At 40.1% G+C, this 13,272-nt stretch overlaps 1 pseudogene; it reads left to right on the top strand.

Annotated features, from left to right (window-relative positions):
- The first annotated feature begins 3,691 nt into the window (after positions 1-3,691).
- LOC103747779 lies at positions 3,692-4,692 on the top strand (annotated as a pseudogene).
- The last annotated feature ends 8,580 nt before the right edge of the window (positions 4,693-13,272 follow it).

The raw sequence follows: 13,272 nt of genomic DNA, 5'->3' as shown, positions 1-13,272 counted from the left end.
GCATATACACAGTAAATCACTCATTCTGGTGCTCAGCCAGATGGATCTTTCCATATTCCCATTACTTTAACAGTTTATTCATAGCTTGTATTTAAACATTTTCTCAAAATGTGTTTGTGAAGTAGGTAAGGATCCATGCCTTCTGTAGTCAAACTAACTTACTCACAGCACACTCATACCTAGCATGCTTAAGTAGGGCTATGAAAGTATCAACTCCAGAAATCTGAAAATTGTTTGTATGTTCTTGTTTCTTAGTGTATATGATTGACTGCTGGTTAGATAATTTTATCTTAAAATTAAAGTCTCATCTGTACATTTCTTTAAATTTTCTTTTAAATTTAAACCTAATGAAAAAGAAATTTTAGCACAGGGTCAAAGGGATACTTCCAAGGGCAAAAAACACTTGCCATGCAAGCCTGGTGACCTGAATTCAATCCTTGGAACCCATTTTAAAAGCCAGACACAGGTACAAGAAGATGAAGGGACTTCCCGTGTACATGGATTGGTAGGATTAATATTGTCAAAATGGCCATTCTACTGTATTAGTTACCTTTTAGTTGCTGTGATATAAACAAAACAAAACAAAACAAAAAACATGATCAAAAGCAACTTGTAAAGGAGAGTTTTGGCTTGTGGTTACAGGGGCTGTCCATGGTGGCAAGGAAGGCAAGGCAGCAGGTGGTCAGAACAGGAAGCTGACTGAAGAAATTTTGTCAGCACAACAAGAATGGGGGTGGGAGAGGGAACACAGGAGCTGGAATATAACCTCAAAACCCACCCCTTTCCCCAGGATGTATGTCCTCTAGCAATGCTCCACCTCTAAAGGTTCCATAATGCCCCAAACGGTGCCACCAATGGGGGATGGAGTGTTTAAATATGTGAGTCTATGGAGGACATTTCTCATTCAAACCACCACACCCACCAAAAGCAATCTACAAGTTCAACACAATGCCAGTCAAAATGCCAAGTCAGTTCTTCAAAGAAATGGAAGAAAATGCCCAGTCAAAATTCATATGGAAGGGCAAAAGACCCCAAATATCCAAAGCAATTCTGAACAAAAACACTGAGGGGGGTATAACCATCCCTGACTTCAAGCTATTCTACAGAGCCATAGTAATAAAATTAGCATGGCACAGGCATACAAACAGACATATAGAGAATTGGAAAATAAAGGATCCACATATAAGTCCACACAACTTCTACCACTTTACTTTTGAAAATGAAGCAAAAAATATGCATTGGAGAAAAAGCAGCATCAAGTGATGCTGAGAAAACTGTATGTCTAACTGGATGTCTACGGGTAGAAGGGTGGTACATCCTTATCACCCATCCTGAACAGAAATAAAGTCCAAATGGAACAAAGTCTTTAATGTTAGAGGTGAAACTCAAACTTCTAGAGGAAAACTTAGGGAGTACATTCTAAGATATGAGCATAAGTAATAATTTTAAAATAAGATTCTAGTCACTTAGGAAATAAAGCCAACAACTGAAATTTGCAAAGGAAAGAAAATAGCAATGTAAACTGTTAATCAAGTGAAGAAACACCCTACAGAATGAGAGGAAAAGCCTTATCAGGCATACATCTGACAGAAGATTAGTGTCTAGAGTATACAAGAACCTCAGAACAACTAAAAATCAAGGAAATAAACAACTTGACCAGAAAATGAAACTGAACAGAGTTCTCAAAGAAGAAATATAATCGCTAAGAAGCACCTTAAAAAGTGTCCAGCATTCTTATCTGTCATGGAAACGCAAATTAAAACTACACTGAAATTTCTTTTTTTCCCAGTCAGAGTAAGTATTATCAAAAAAAAAAAAAATGATAGGCCAGTCCTGCTAGCATGACTTAGCAGGTAAAGGCATGTGCCATGCAAGCCTTGTGATCTTAGTTTGATACCCAGAACCTATAAAGTGTAAGAAGAGAATTGACTCCACAAAGTTGTCTTCTGACTTCTGTAAGCATTCCAGTGCATAGGAATCTACACATCATGTGTGTGTGCATGTGCTCTTTCCCTCTCTCACACACACATTAATAACACTAAGTTAAAAATTAAATAATGCAAATCAAACAAGGAAAACAAATGACAAATGCTGGTAAGTATGTGGGGAAAGTGAAAACAGCGTTGGTGGGAATGAAAAGGCTAAAGGCAGAGCTAGCAGTGGTCCAGCTATACCACTCAAAGGCACATGCCCAAAGAACTCTATTATGTATAGTAGCTATATCCGCAAATCCATGTTCATAGCTGCTATATTTACGAGTGAAAATGAAAATAGTCTAAATATTCATCAGTGGTTGAATGGGCAATGAAAATGTGCTACATATACAACTTCAAATAGAAAAAGAAATTATGAAACTTTCAGGAAAAAGATGGAACTGGGAGATATTATACTGAGTGAAAAAAAAAGACAATATGCTGAACTGAGGGACTGAGGTATGATGTTTTAAGTAGTCTTTTTAGTTTTGAGTACTAATAAGGTCAGAAAGAGAACGGAGCCACATTAGATTATTAGATTGAGTTGAGGAAAGAGTTTCTTTGTAGACTATTTTCATTATTTAATCCTCAAAATATTTGATGAGGATAAAATATCCTCAAACTTTTATGATTCTGAATGTTAAATGAACTTTGAAAGCACACAAGATGGAACCTGTGGATACATTTTAAGCTTACTGGATTGGAAGATATTTGCAAGTGCAGGCAGAGTTAGTGAAGTGCTGGGAAGCTGGGAGCAGAGGTCTAGAGCACGGGACAATAAAACCAGATTTGGGGAACATGGCAACTTTCCCTGGTGTTTCCCAGAGATCCTGAGCGATAGAAGTGCTGTGAAAGATGTCGGGTAGGAGTATGGGCTGAGGCTGTTTCTACAGTAGTTGATTAGTAAAGTAAGAGAATGTATTGTGTTTAATATTATCATTAGAAACACAGAATTAATTAGGAGTTCTTGTCCTGGTGTGGCAATTTCAGTGGAAGTGTCCCCAATAAGCTCCAGGTTTGAACACTTAGTTCCATTTCAGGGAGCTGTTTGGGGAGGGTCACTGGACTTTCAGAGCTGTGGCCATGCTGGAGGCAGCATGTCACTGGGGACTGGAGTTGAGTTCATAGGCCTTGTTCCCAGTGCCAGTTTGTCTCTCTGTTTTCTGCACCTGAGGATGTGAGTGCTCAGCTTTCTGCTCTGGTCACCTTATGTCCCCAGCCTCCTGATCATGATGGACTCTTATCTCTCTAGAACTATAAGCCAAATACATTTTTCCTGCTATAAGTCGCCTTGGTCATGGTGTGGTTTTTAAAAACTTTTACAATTTATTTTTTAAATTAAACATATTTACTTTTTTTAATTTTTGAGAATTTCTCATATCACTGAAGCAGGGAAGTAACTAATACACCTGGGATTTCTTGGAACCGCTGAACAGTCTAGATCACTATTTTCTCTAGGCCTATGTATTCTCTTGGTGAAAATATATACGTCATTTTAAATCAGACTGTAAAAATAGCTAGTAAGACAAATTAATTAGACTCCCCGAGGACCCCCATGGGCTGCGACCACCTCAAATGCACAGCCCCCATGTGGGGTCCCTGAACTACTACCTACCTACCCCCACTCCCAGCATCCTCCTAAGGCAGCATGTCCCCTGCAAGCCAGGCCAGTCCCTAGTCATCAGTTCCTCCCATCGGTTGCATCTGCTCTCGATGCCATGCCCTATCTTGGGCAGGACTGGTGGAGCCCCAGGCAGAGCTGAGTGAAAACAGCCTACAAGTGCTTTTTGGATGAGAAGGGCGGCTGCTTCGTGGGTGACTTAAGCAGTTATTGCAGCAAGGAGGTGTCCAGTAATAAGGAGGATCTTTTCAAGTGCCTGAACTATGATGTTGCAGTCAAGCAGAGAAAGGACATACTAAAACCAGGATTTCCACCAAGACAAATGGATCTATGTTCACAAATGAAGTACTGAAAAGTGCCAGTGCATACTGCACTTTGGGGAAAGCTATCAGCAGACTGGACTTCTCTAGTGCCATCCTGGATTCCAGAAGATGCAACTATGTTAGGACGGCTGTTGAAACCGATAGCAAAGTCACAGTTCACATCACTGAGTGACATCGCCCAAAAGAACTTCATGAACATTTTGGGGAAAGTAGTACTGAAACTTCTTGAAGACCAGCAAAATATTAGACTCATAAGGGAACTGCTCCAGACCCTGTACACATCCTTAGATTCGCTGGTCCAGAGACTCAGCAGCCTGCTGCGGGGTATTGATTGGAGACCATTCTGCACTGGCAGCTGCAGCTGAACAGCATCCAGGTCACTTTCACCCACCTGCCTCTATGCTTACGACTGAACAGCATGCAGCTGCTGAGTGATGGGCATGACCTGGTCAGCCTGGGCTAAGCAACCGGTCCGCGCATGTGCTGAGTGAAAGATCAGCTGCTGTGGAAGAAACTGTACCAGCACCACTTCTCAGAGCGGTAGAACCGCAAGCGATTAATCTTGTCAGACAAAGGAAAGCTGGATTAGACAGCGTATTTTAAGCTTGTAGGATGTTACCCAAAGAAAGAGCAGTATGGGAACACTCTGCAGCTTTGCAAACACTTCCACATTCTCTCCTGGAAAGGCACTGACCACCTGTGCACAGCCAACACCCAAGAGGGCTGCTCCGTTTCACTCTCACCCCAAAACTTTATCAAATTTTTCAAGTCCTGAATCTGAGCACATGACAACACTTCATAAGGTCCACTGCCGATTTGATGGCTGGGAGTTTGTACACTTTGTTAGTAAACAGTGTACATTTTAAACATTGGCTTGAGACTTCTGAGATAAATCACTGAGACAGAGAGGACGTTGTAGGGGAGATGCAGTTGCCAATGGGAATTTACACATGAGAACTAGTACAGAAAGCAGAAATACTGTTGATAGATTTTACCCCCCAACAACTTGCCAGGAAGACTATACGGGCAAGAATTCTATGTTAGTCATGAAAAATGGAATCTCTTGATGTTCATGGAAACTCCTTTATAGTTCCCTGGGAAAAAAATGGCAAAACTCAAATACAAGACAGAACACTCTTTGTTACAATGTGAAATTCCTGTTAAGACAAAAATAAGGAAGGAGAAAGAAAGGATGCTAGGTTTGAGAAATCCTTGGGCTTTTTGGTTTGGATTTGGGGTTTGTTTTGAAAAAGCAAAGAAGTACCATCCATCTGAACGCTGCATGGGCATAAGGCCTTAACCTATGAAGACTCCGCACAGTGGTCTACCTCTAAAAGCATAGAGAGCGGACAGCGGGAGGTTATCTAGCAGGCAATGTGTGTGTCCCACTAAATTGTCTCCTTCCTGCTCTCTGTTTGACCTGTCTTCACTTTTTTCAGGGTCCATGGCTCAGGGTGCCATCAGACAAACCATATAACATATTTTTATCTGAATTTTTCATTTAATATCTTGGGTAGGGAGGGGGAAATGGAGAAAAGTACAAAGAAACTGAACACCCGACACTGGGTACCTAGCTCTCCAGAGGCTCCACCAGCCATTCCAGAGGATGGAGACACCTGCCCGCAGTGTCTGTTAACTTTCACCCACAGTGTCTTGGGCCCCACAGTCTTGCCCCGCAGGTTGGTAAATGCCCCGTCTCCACCCAGATGAGACGCTAGGGCCACCTTCCTCTCCACATCCGTTGCCTAGTGCAGTTGCCCTTTTCTGTCCCAAGATGGTGCCCAGAAGCCCCTCCCTCAGTAGCTAACTCCCCAGTCAATTCTCCACAGCAGGCCCCGCCCGTTGGAGGAAGCAAGCCCCTGGGACACAGTATGTGTTTTGTGTAAGTTTTTTTCATCTGTAAGGTGAGTTAAGATGGGAAGGATGTTGGAAGAAAACTTTATGGGCTCTGACTTCCTTTTTTGGTAAATAGGGTCCTCTTTGGAGTTCCCTCAAAGTACCTGTGCCTTTGTCTTTGTAGCTCATTTAGGGAAACAGAAGGCCATTTTAAGAACATTCCCAGCAAGAGTCGTGAGAGGATAGAATTAGACACCCTGTAGGTAAGCCTATGCTCTTCCAGTGTAGCTTCCCTCTTCTGGATTGACTTCTGGGCTTGTCCAGCTTCCTTGGGTATCTGCATGGAAAAGCAAGTGTCTGTGAACTGATTGGCACCCAAGTGCTGAGGCTGGAGAGAAAAATTTTAATGACCAGCCAGCTAAACATATTGCTAGCTGCTGTTCCCTTGGTGGGCTAATGAGTTGAGGCACTTTGTTTTCTTTAGGTCCAACATCAAACTTGAGTCCCTCTTAGCTGGGACATTTTGCAAGCATGATTTAAAATAAAGCCTGAAGTCCAAGCCAAATAGAGGGAAGATTCATCTTAAGCTTGCTTCCAAACTGGATAGTTAAAATGAGGAGAGTTAGAGATCCCAGGCAAATAATGAGCAAATCACTGTGGAAGAAAGGAAATCTCAGGATTTAAGGAGATAATTGTCAGATATTCCTGGGGTGGAATGTTTTTATTTTTCACTTTTTACAGACTGTTGCTTTTCTACAATGTAAACATATTTGCAGTTGTATTTGCTCTTTAATTTCCAAATAAATTTACCACCCTGCATGTCCTTGGCAAATAAGCAAAAAAAAGACAAAAGGATTATGTACATATACATATATATCTTAATATATTTTAAGCATTTTTCCCAGATAACACTGCTATTTGAGGTGATTATGATAACTGCCTTGCACTATAAAGTAGAACATGATGATTTATTTAAGCATTACTTTGTTACTAAGTTTCTAAATTCCACTGATAACAATCCGGAAAAATCAGAAGCTGAATCTGAAAGTGTCGGCCAAGTCTCCATGTCCAAATGGCATCTGTGGGAATGATATCTTGTTTACAGAATTTTATTAAGGTTATGGCATGACTATAAGTCAAGGAGGGATACATGCTCAGGTGGCCCTATTCCAATCACAGGAAACTTTAAAAGTAGAAAGTATTTGTTTGCTTGTTTGTTTTTTTCTGGTGAGGGCAAATCACAGAGATGGAAAGCCCACAGAGAATTCTATGGTCTCTTGCTAGGTTTCAAGATGGAGGAGGTTATGTATGAATGAATACTGGTCACCACTAGAAGATGATTGATTCTAAGAGTGGCAGAAAGGAACAGGACCCACATTTTATAGCTGTAAGAAACTGAATCCTGCCAACAGTGTGAATAGCTCAGAAATCGTGAACTGAAATAAACTCTTTCTCTCCAACATGCTTGTGGTTAGTGTTTATCACAGCAATGGAAACCAAACCTGAGCAGATAGCCACCTGCATTTATTAGCTAATAAGACAGAATAGAATATTTGTCTTTATTTTCAGGCCTTACCTAATAAAGATTATCGGGGACAAGTAGAGCCTTAAATGATGACAATGGGACCAAAATGAACCAAAGGAGCATAAGGGCTTTTCTCTGGGATCTATGACCTCTCTAGCCATGTGTATTTGGCTATGTTTACAGTACCACACATGAGCTCCCTCTCACTGAGTAGGCTTTAAGTCTAATTAGATAGCTATAGATTGCCCCCAAGATAAAAGTGCTACTACTGTACCAATAGCAATAGTTTGCAGTGTTATTTATTCATTGTTGCAGTTATTAGACTACAGCTGTGTTTGGGCCACTGATTGATTTTCTCTCTTAACAGCTTGCATAGAATCCTCTGATATTATGAAAGCTTGTCCTCAAGGAGGAGGCTTCCAGATTAGTTCCAGCTCCAATGCTCCAAATCCTGTGTCTGAAGTATGTCCTGTCTTCAGCAAAAGAGGCTTACTTTCAAGTTCTGAGAAAAAAAAAAGTCAAGGGCTCTGGCAATATCCTGTGTTATCTTGGGAGGAAATCTTAAGTCTGTCATATCCCTAGACAAATTCAGTTTCTTACTGTACGTGAAATATGTTTCCTTATATTTACAAACAAGTATACCTCTCACCACTCATCAAGGAATCTTATTTTGCAACAGATAGAGACCATTAGAGTTCCACAATGGGTCAAACATAGAGAACAAGTGTCTATGAGATGACCAACCCTAAGTGACATATCTGCAGTGGAACTTCTACAACTAAGACTCACTAAACAGAGTGGAGCAGGGTGTAGAAAGAATATTGTGTATCTCTCAACTCTTACTAGTGAAGCTTCCTCATGCAACAGAAAGTGATTGACACAGAAACCACAACTGGCCAAGATGTAGAGAATAAAAGACTCTAGAATGCATGTCCCTGGATAGGACTCCTATATTAAACCTCATCTATCCAGGGCTCAGGGGTCACTGGGGAAGGGGGGGCACAAAGACAGTAAGATCCAGGGGTGGTAGATGACAACAAGGAAACAGAGTTTACTGGTCTTCTGGGAACTTATTCATATCAACTTACAAAAATGGTGACAGCATGTATAATATCCATGTAAATGGAAACCAGATAGAAATCCAGCATAGAAGTTAAAAAATTGGCATGAAGCCACCATGCTGAGAAGCTGTTGACAGCTGGTCACTGCTTGGTGAAGGAGAGTTGGTTTTCTTTCAGAGAGTGATGCTGACCAGACTCCAGTAGATGAACTCACACCAAAGGACATCTGGGTACACAAACTTGACTCAATAGGCCTTCAGATACATGACAGAATACATGAAAACTTGTGGTGAGCCTATAGGGCATGTGCATATAGGGAGGGGTTCTAAGTATTATTAAGTTACAGTGTACAAAATGCACAAAAATTCAATAAAAACTGTAATTCCAAAGGACACACATGATTTTCTAAATAAAACTGAAAATAAAGTACTGAAAAAGAGCATAAATATACTTGAAACAAAGAGTAAAAGATCCAGAAGGAGAGATAGATAATTTCACTCTTATAGGTGAAGATACCAACATCCCTGGCAGCGAGCAACAACATAAATCAAGCAGAAGATCACTAAACTGCATGTGACCTCAGTAATAATACACTTTGATCTAATTGATATTTGTATAATTATACATTCATTTGTATGACTTTTGGAAAAGGCAAAGTTATAATAATGGCTAATACATCAGTAGTTTCTCAAGGATTTAGTGATGAGAGAGGCACCATTAGAGAGTGAAATTACTCTGTGTGTCCTTTAATGGTGGAAACCTGACACTCTTAATTTGTCAAAACATAGAATTTTATAAAAGAGAGCTTCATGTATGAAATTAAGACTGAGTCATGTAAGATGAGATGATGTGGAACCCTGACTGGAATGTACTCTGTGAGAGAAGAGTACTTCACAAGTATGTGAGACAGCCTCACCAAACAGGATGTGCCAGAGATGGCAACCTAAAAAATCAGGACAACATGTAGGGCTAAAGGTTAAAAGTGAGCACGTTAGTCAAAAAATTGTGCCTCATGGTGGTTTGAACAATTTTGAACCTACTATACATACCTTCTGAATTTGAGTTGATGTTAAGTAGTAGGAGGGCCAAGGAGCTCTGGAATCTCACTCTTTGAATGGGATTACAGAGGCGCAAGGGGAAGCGACTAGAACATTGAAGACAGATATGACATCGTATTCAGTTTTACTTGGACAGATAAACACATGTGGAAATACAGACATTGTGTATTCGTTTGTTGGGAAGCACTTCCTCTTGGCTAGCTGGAGGCACAGAAGCAATTATGCCATTGATAATGCTCTCACCCCAAACCCAGACCTTGGGTTTTAGTTCTATGGCATATGACTTCTTAAAAATGAAGCCAAATTCAAAGGACTGAGCTAAGAAATATAGAAGGTGAGCACATAGTACTTTGTACCTTTTGAAAGAAGAGAATGTGGCAGTGAGGGAGGGATGGAGGGAGAGAGGGAGGAAGGGAGGAAAGAAAAGGATGCCCAAGTGAAGCAGGAGCCAAATGAAAGAGCTCTCAAAGGCCAAAGAGAAAATGTCAGGAAGAAAACATAATCATCACCCTGTCATAACCAACAGCATAAACAGACACCCAGAAGTCTTTGTTTATATGAATGAATTATTGCATAAGTAAATAATTTGAGAATAGGCAAGGACCTTATGCAGAATGCTAAGACTGTACATGACTTTCTGTAACTTAAGGATTTTTATTTTTGTATTTGTTTTTGTGTGAGCAGGTGTACATGTGTCTGTACACATGTGTACACATGCATGTGAGCATGTGGAGGCTAAAGGTTAACATCGAGTATCATTCCTCAGGAGACAACTATCCTAGTTTGTTTCTTCATTGCTGTGACAAAGTATTCTGACCAATACCAACTTGGACAGGAAAGGGTTTATTCAGCTTAAATCTCCCAGGTCGCAGTTCATCAGGGAGCCCAAGGTAGAAACTCAGGGTCCTTAGGGTGGTTTTAATTTGCATTTCCCTAATTACTAATGATGTCTGTCCTAGTTTGTTTTTTCATTGTTGTGACAAAATACTCTGGCCACTACCAACTTGGGGAGGAAAGGGTTTATTCAGCTTAAATCTCCCAGGTCGCAGTTCATCAGGGAGCCCTCAACAATCAAGAAGATGCCTCTCAGACCTGGCCACAAGCCAGTTCAATGGAGGAAATTCCCCAATTGAAGCTCCCTCAACCCAGGTGTATCAACTTGACACTAAGGCTATCCAGCACAACAACCATCTTATATTTTATTTAAAATCTTTCACTAGGACCTGTGGCTCACTGATTAGGCTAAACTATGTGGCCAGGGAGTGCCAGTACTCCACCTGTTTCTGCTTCCCTAGTGCTGTTATTATAGGCATATACCACCACACCTGGCATTTTACTAAGGTGGGAATCAAACTCAGGTCCTCATAGTTGCGCGGGAAGCTTATGGACTGAACCATTTTCATAGACCTGATAAGGCATTTTGATAGCATGTGTCATTAGTATGAATGGATGAGGATGTAAATTTAATTTTGTGGCATTCCTGTCCCAAATCCCGAACATCAGTAAAATAAAAATCAGCAGAAAGACTGAATGAAAAGAATGTCCTACAAAGTAGGACATTCTTAAAATCTCCAGGTTTTCACAAAACAGAGGATCTAAGAAATCATTACAGTGGAAAGTGACCATGTAGAGATGAAGGATGAAGACTACCTGTGACATGCTTATGCTATTTTTCATGAGTTTGTGAGGGATCAGAGAAGAGAAAAGGTAAAATCTAACTGGATATCGGGTTACAGAACTACAACAGCGAAACCTCCACAAAACTCTAGGAGCCCTACCCTTACCTACTGATAGATTCAGGGAGGCGGTGGCAACTTCAGTTTCGTACCCATTGATGAACCCACCGGACTCCACTGGACAGTCCCAATTCAGTGATCACAGAGATTGTTCTGATTAAACTAAATTGGTTACAGAACAAACCCACAAGTTGCGAATCTGGAAAACTAACAGGTAGGGAGGTAGCAAAGGTGGGATGTAATAAGAGAGGGTGAGGGAGGTGAGGACCTAGAACTCATTGTACTAAATGAATGGAATTGTCACAGAATGTACAACAAAAATAAAAATAACCCACAAAGGCTAAATTATCATCTTCAGTAATTAATTATGTACCAGTATTGACTCATTAATTATAACATGTATACCTTAAGGAATTAATCATAGAGTGAACTGTGTTTAGGGTATAATGGAACTCTATGGTTTCTATAAAACTAACTTCATTTAAATTTTTTTTCAAAATGTAGCTTACATAATAAATCTATTTAATTCCCTCAAGTGACTGTTAGGCCTCACTCTTTTTTCCCATCAATGATATAAAATCATAAAGCAAAGGTGTGACAGGTGAAAGCTATATATATCATGAGTGTTATTCCTGATAATAAGTATTTTCAGAGCTATAACAGTGTGGGAGGGGAGAGGTCCTGCTATCATGAACCCAAGAATAGCGGATTTTCTCTCTTACCCCAGGTTTATAGCCTGAGGTGTTGCTGTGACACTGATGCTAATTGGATTTCTTTTTCTGAGGATGAGGGGGCAATGGCAGTGATCACAGCAATTCTGACTGGACACATCAGATCCCTCTGTTTTTCTTAGAATAGAGCATTATTCTATCTTGTGGTCTAATAGTAGTAACCTATCATGGGCCTCATTAGAACACACATAAAAAACATTTCTTGGGGTTGAGGTGAGCTCCCGCTTTATGTTTACACAAGCATTTCTCCCCCCTCTGGGCTTTCCTCTTTTTCACACTTACTATTCTTAAACCGTCTCTTGGTTCTGTGATTTAAACGTAGTGTCACAGATTATGCCTATTTTATCTGCATTTTGAGATACTCTTTCCATTTACTTTTCCTCTCAATCATTTCCTTTTTTTCTATATTGTGCACTTTGGATCTCTCCGCAGCCTCTCTAGCCCATTCTCCTGAACACTGCTCAAAATGCTAAATAAAAAAATTCTCAACCTAGTCTTTTCTCTAAAGATGTCAGAAATGTCCCAAGAACTGCTGTGGAAAAAAAGTAAGCAGGGAAATGAATTGGAGGATAAAAAATATATAAAACTCAAGGGACCAGGGTTTGATACCTAATCATATCATGCCATACGATCATGTGGTTTATAACATGCAATGAGCATGTCTTAAATATTTTACAGTAATAAAGGATATAAGGACAATTGTAGCAGAAAAAGAAAATAATCATAAAAATGCCAGGAACATAATATAGAGAACCAACCATCTTTTAGCATATGAAAAGATGATAATGTAAAGGACATCTTAATAGCTAGTTTCACTAAGTGGTGCTAGAAAAACTGAGTAACTCTCTGAGACTCAAAAAATAAATCTGTGTACCATTTCTGACTTTCCATCCATTCCTAGAGAGAAAGAGATGAGTCTTAAAGAAAAAATTATAAATCGAATTGCAGAAATTTGATCGTGGACAACTTAGGTAAAATATTTGCATCAGCATTAAATATTAAATTTCCTAATCATTGCATTATTATTTGGTAGGCTAATCTGTTGACTTTTAAGAAACAGATAGAGCTGGGTGTGGTGGCACATGCCCTTAATCCCAGCACTTGGGAGGCAGAGGCAGGCAGATCTTTGTGAGTTCAAGGCCAGCCTGGTCTACATAGTGAGTTCCAGGAGAGCTGGGGGCTACAGGGAGACCCTGTCTCAAAAAGAAAAAAAGAAAAGAAAAGAAACTGTAATACTTAGGAGCAAATCGTAATATCTTCTGATTTCTCTTGGTCTTTCTTTACACAGTTGAGCGCAGTCTGTGACATGTTATTTAATCAGATCCACATGAAATGAAGGGCATACATTTACTTTAGTCATGTAACTAACATGCACAGATTAGATGCTTTCCTTAATCTCTTTTTTGCA

The sequence above is a fragment of the Nannospalax galili genome, unplaced genomic scaffold (genome assembly GCF_000622305.1).
Source record: "Nannospalax galili isolate Female #2095 unplaced genomic scaffold, S.galili_v1.0 scaffold324, whole genome shotgun sequence".
Taxonomy (NCBI): Eukaryota; Metazoa; Chordata; class Mammalia; order Rodentia; family Spalacidae; genus Nannospalax; species Nannospalax galili.
The sequence above is the reverse complement of the archived record's forward strand: the minus strand, read 5'-3'. Positions and strand labels throughout refer to the sequence as shown.